Raw genomic sequence first — 6,000 nt, 5'->3', positions numbered from 1 at the left:
ATACAGTCAAGAAATGGGTTAGGGCAGGTGAGGATATGGGTTTTCTCCAAGTTGTGGACATACAGGATGGCAAAATTCGGGGCAAAACAAGCACCCATAGAGACACCTTTAATTTGTAAATAAAAGGAATCCCCGTATAGAAAATAGTTGTTCTCCAGCGCAACTTGAAGTAAATCCATTACAAAGTCTGTGGGAATCAAATTGGGTCATGGTCTGGTATCAAGGAGATCTCTGATAACTTGAAGACACTCCGAGTGGGGAATATTTGTATAGAGGGATTCGATGTCTAAACCTGCCATGATTTCGGTGTTATTATCAAATGGTCTATTTTCAATTGTTACAATGAGATCCATGGTGTCTTTTATGTAGGTATCAGTAATCGGTACAAATTCTTTAATAATGGCATCAATATACTTTCCTAAAGGTTCTAGAATAGAACCACAGCCTGACACAATTGGACGGCCAGGCGGGTTGGTGGAATTCTTGTGGATTTTAGGAAGTATATAGATTACAGTTGTCCGGGGAAATTTGTTATTGAGGAAATTAAACTCTTTGGGGGAAATAATGTTGAGCGCTTTTGCTCGTCCAGTCAATGTTAGTATTTTATCTCTCAAGGCAGGGAGAGGATCCTTGGTCAATTGCAAGTAGTGGTCTTTGTTAGAGAGTTGTCGTCTTATTTCCAAATCATATTTATGATTGTCCATGAGCACTATGCCACCGTCCCTTTCAACTGCAACGTAACTGTAATTGTGACTGCCTGGTTAGTAGTAAAATATTGCAATATTCGGTGTTTAGAGGCGTAATGACGTTTGGCACAGGTGTCACTGCACCTGCTGCACCATTCAAATCAAGTCCCTTTTAACTGCAAGGTAACTACAATTGCAACTTCCTGTTTAGTAGTCAAATATAGCAATATTATGTGTTTAGAGAAGTTGTGACAACTTTTGTTCCTGGTACTACTGCACCTGCTGCGCTATTTAAATCAAGCCCCTTTCAACTGCAAGTTAACTGCAATTGTGACTGCCTGTTTGGTTGTAAAATACAGCAATATTAGGTGTGTAGTGGAGTTATGACCACTTTTGGCCCTGGTGCCACTGCACCTGCTGCACTTGTCACTGCCTGTTTCATAGTAAAATATAGCAACTTTTGGTGTTTAGTCGGGTGCCTAGAGCTTTTAGTCCTGGTGTCACTGCACCTGCTGCACCATTGAAATCATGACCCTGTTGTCTGCAAAGTAACTGCACTTGTGACTGCCTGTTTAGTTTTACATTTTAGCAATAATCTGGGTTTAGTGGGGTCCCTAGAGCTTTTGGTCCCGGTGCATCTGTTGCACGATTCAAATCAAGTTCCTTTTAACTGCAAGGCAGCTGCAATTGTTTAGTAGTTAAACATAGCAATATTATGTGTTTAGAGGAGCTCTGACAACTTTTGAGCCCAGTACTACTGCACCTGCTGCACCATTCAAATCACAACACTGTTGTCTGCAATGTAACTGTACTTGAGGCTGCTTGTTAGTAGTAAAATATAGCATAGTCCTTGTATATTAACTTTATTTTTAACTTGCAATGTTTATTACAATGTTTAGAATTTGATCATAATGACCAAATAGATGAAGCTGAAAAACAAATCTGATAATACCTACAAAGTGCAAGGAAATCTACTAAGGCATGAAGAGGAAAAGCCACAAACGTTCTTGGGCTTAAGCATTTGCATTACACAACTAAGTAATAAAAAGCAAGCATTACAACATACTGATAGAAGCTGTCTGCCTTTTCAGTGGTAAAAGAGAACTTATCTTGACAGTGAATGGAGCTTAAACAGTGTGAACAGCTTTTGTAGAAGTATAGTAAATGCCAGCACCTCAGGGAAGTGAACAAAAAAAGTTCCACACAAAAGTGAATGAACACAGTAATTTGACGATGGGAACTGATAAAAGCCCCCTTTTAATATATAGTGAATACAAGATTTCACAAGCACAGCGCAAGCCCTGTGAAGGCGAAACCTAAAAAGGGGCAGACTTTAAGTCGGATAAAGAGTGTAAAGAGAATTTCACAAGTATAAGAAAAAATAGTATCAGCTCCCAATTTATAGAGTTTTGATCACCAGCTAAAGCCACACTTATTACAGACACCATTCTTAAAGAACTAGGAGTGGTTCTGGTACAAGTTTAAGGTCATAATGTGGGAATCATGTTTGTCTCTTAGCTTTAGAGGACCAGCGACCCATTATTCAGTTATTGAGGTAGAGGCATTAACGATTTATTGGGCAGTCAGGAAGTTTAGAATATTTCTGTGGGGTGGTAAGCTGCTCAAAAAAATGTTAATGAAAAAAGGTGTGCATACTGTTTCAAGTGGAATAGCTAAATGGGAAATATCCCAACAAGAATATACATTTGAAGTTGAATATATACCTGGTGTTATCAATCATGTGGCTGATTTCTTATCGCAATTGCCACCAAAGGTGAGGGGAGCATAATTTCTGAAGCAAAGTGGAACAAATGTGTAGTGGAAGATATGGTTCTGTATGAGATATTATTTTACCCATGTAATAAAAGGGTGCAATAGTAAGAAGGATTGCAGTGAGGAATACAGAACATTTTGGTTTGTGAAGGATGAGCTAGCTAAAAGGTTTGGTCTGTTATACAGAGGTTCCAGGTTAGTTTCACCGACATTATTTGGGGAAGAGCTAATTCATTTAGCACAGGAGGGAAACCAGAGCATGTCAAAGACAGAGTAGAGATTGTGATTTTCTTTATTGGTGGGTTGGATATCTTGTTGGAAAAAGTTGGAAGTGACTGTGTGCAGTGTCTATTTTGCGATACGATTTTGAACCCTCAGAGTTGCCCATGGAACGATATTGCATTGGACATGCTTTGTCCTGTCAGTAATGGAGGAAGGCAAATATATGTTGCGGTGATCTTAGATAGGTATTCAAGATGGCCAGAAGTGCTTTAGCTGAGTGGAATTGAGACTACACATTTTGTGAAATGCTTAGATATTCTTTTCAGCAGGGAAACTTTACCTAATACTATTTTGGTGAATAATGGCGTGCAGCTGGTTTCCAGAGAGAGATGTATGACTTTCAGGAGAAAAATGGGATCAAGCTAAAAAAATTTGCTTTGTACTATCCAGAAGCAAATGGCATGGTAGAACGCTTCAACAGGGTGGTTAAAGAAAACATTCAGATGGCCAAGGAAAAGATTGGAAAGAGGAAGTACATCGAACAGTAGAGGTATATAGGCTAACCACACATTCTGTTAATAAGAAAACACCTTTTGAGCTATTTAGGCTAGGGGAAGCGTATTCCTTTTTTAAGCCATCCACAGTAAATGAGAAGTGTACAGGCGTGGATGGAAAATACATAGAGTGGAGAAAGTGAGAAATGTCAACACGTATGGAAAGGAAAATGTGGTTTGCTATTGAGAGGGAGGTTAAAAGTACTTTAATGAAGTTAAGTGAGTTGGTTTGGAGAAAGAGACCATCAACTAGTAAACAAGAGTCTAAATTTTCAGAGCCCATTAAAGTGACAAGATAATTTAAGAATGCAGTGAAAATAAAAGACTTGCAAGTGTGGAATATGAAAATAATTGTTATGTTCAATGGAGGAGAAGGCTGTTGTGAGGAAGTGCATGAAAACAAAATGCTGAGAATGATGAAAATGACAGAGACCTATAGAGCAAGCTTTTAGTAAAAGTAAATGAGTGAGGGAAATACGCAAAAGTCTTGTTGGTTATATAATGTGATAGTGTACGTTTTGGGAATATATCAGTTGCACAGTGTCTTCATGTGTATAGTACACATTTCTCTTAAACATGTATATCTGGTAGTCTACACAGTTGTTGCAGTCAGAGCACAACCTTAGTGCTTAACTGTCAAATAGTCCGAACGATATCTTGGAAATGAAAATGCTGTTTACTGTTTTTTAAGCTATACATGGTTATTGTTGTTAGAGTACAACCTCTTTACTGTCACATAATTGGGATGTTTTCCTCAAAATGAGAATGTTATTTTCTGTTTATTCTAGAGAGGAAGATGTTGGTATCTTTGGATGGTTTGCCTTATATAGAACATTGGATTGCGGGTGGAGTGCGAAGCTCTAGAATGAGAATGTGAAGGGTGCTGGGGGATCTTAAGAAAACTATAGCTGAGCTGCAGTTAGATGGTTGTGACCCTTTCAACGTATTCCTCTGGTGACTTATTTATTGGAGGACCACCTTTACGACAGATAGTTCAAGCTTTTAGCAGTTATTTTGAATATTTCTTAAGATTTGAGACACCACTTACAACCCTCATCCAGTTCTATGGTCTCCAACGCTACGTGTAAAGGAGGATCCTCAGATATTATCAAGTGTAAGAAACAATGGCATACTTTTCAAAAGTTCTTGATGGTTGTCAGTAACTGGACCTTGCAATGGGCAGGATTAGCTTGCTAAAGTTCAAGTCAAAGAAAGCTGAGATCTTGGTGGCAGTTAACAGGACGGACCTCTGCTGTCCTTCCCCCATACTCATGTCATATCTCAATGGAATCTACTAAAAATCTCAGGGGGATATTCTCAAGAAGCTGTCGCCGAGTTAACGGCACTTTATCGCAGCCAAAGTTGCAAAAAATTGATCGCCCCATTCACAAGCTAGTGTTAACAGCCACACAGCACCAGTTTACCTGCGATAGCAGTCGCAAAAAACATCGCCGCAGAAGACCCCCACAACTATCGCTAATGAGATGCAGAGTAGGCGTTCCCGTGCCCAAACCTGTGACAACACCACTCCGCAACATTCACAATGACCAGACAGAACTGCAATAAGAACATGAAACAGGCGATAAGGCGCGTTAGCAGAGGGAAAATAACATCTGCTCGGACCACAGCCTGCACCACAAAAGGGAGACCAGCCCAGAGCCAAATCTGAAGAACAACAGATGCACCCGGGCAACAGAACATGCAGCCCGGAGGGCCGAAAGGGAAACAACAACGGCTGCAACCACCCCCAGGACCCCCCCTACCCAGCACCCCACTCGACCAAAGACATGCCACATCAGCTACACCCAATCACGTACAAAATTATCCGCATGATGTCGCAGAATCACAACTGGTGACACGCATGTGTCGTCACAAAAATTAGCATCACACATTCATTTCTGAAGCAAGAAACCAAACATTATTAAAATGAAGACACATTGCGGCTCCCCTCGGGCCCATCCGTAGGTCACAGCCTGCAAGACAAAAATCATGATGAGAAGGTGTGTCCTGCGGACATCAAAGGACAGAGAGAGAGTGAGGGGGAGAGAGGGGAAGAGAGGGAGGGAGAGAGAGAGAGAGAGAGAAGAAGAGAGGGAGAGAGAGAGAGAGAGAGAGAAAGAGGAAGAGAGGGGGAGAGAGAGAGTGAGAAGAAGAAGAGAGGGGGAGAGAGAGAAGAAGAGAGGGGGAGAGAGAGAGAGAGAGAGAGAGCGCTGCCCCTGCGCACCCAGGGCACACTGCTCACCTGCTGCCACCGGTGTGTCTCCAACCACTTGCCGGCATGTAGTGCAGTCCATTAGGTCACACATCTGAGACAGACCCATCATCTGAAACAGAGTCCAGATACATGTTTCGCACAGTACACACAATTGCACAAAACATCGGCTGCCTGCCCATGCACACCCAGACAGAGGCACCCCAGCCTCTCACGCCGCCCATCGGAGCATAACCGCCCATGCAAACCCAGGCCACACTGCTCACCTTCCGCCACCGGCGTGCAGACAGGAGGGCCCACCATGTGCTGCTGCAGGCCACAAGCCCGGGGCCCACTCCACACCATGCCGCCATGCTCCACAGGCCACCAAGTCTCACGTTTGGTGCTGGTTCTTGATTTCTCCATGGCAGAGGACATACCAGGGAACCCGGCCTCATCGCAGGCTGCACGCCCGCTCGGCCCAATAGGTGCCACGACTCTGTGATCCTATAAGCGATGCCATGTGGCAGTAGGGCCGCGTTGCTCACTGGCTCTGGCCTACACTGTGGTCCAG

This window comes from Triturus cristatus, chromosome 7 (genome assembly GCF_964204655.1).
Source record: "Triturus cristatus chromosome 7, aTriCri1.1, whole genome shotgun sequence".
Taxonomy (NCBI): Eukaryota; Metazoa; Chordata; class Amphibia; order Caudata; family Salamandridae; genus Triturus; species Triturus cristatus.
The sequence above is the reverse complement of the archived record's forward strand: the minus strand, read 5'-3'. Positions refer to the sequence as shown.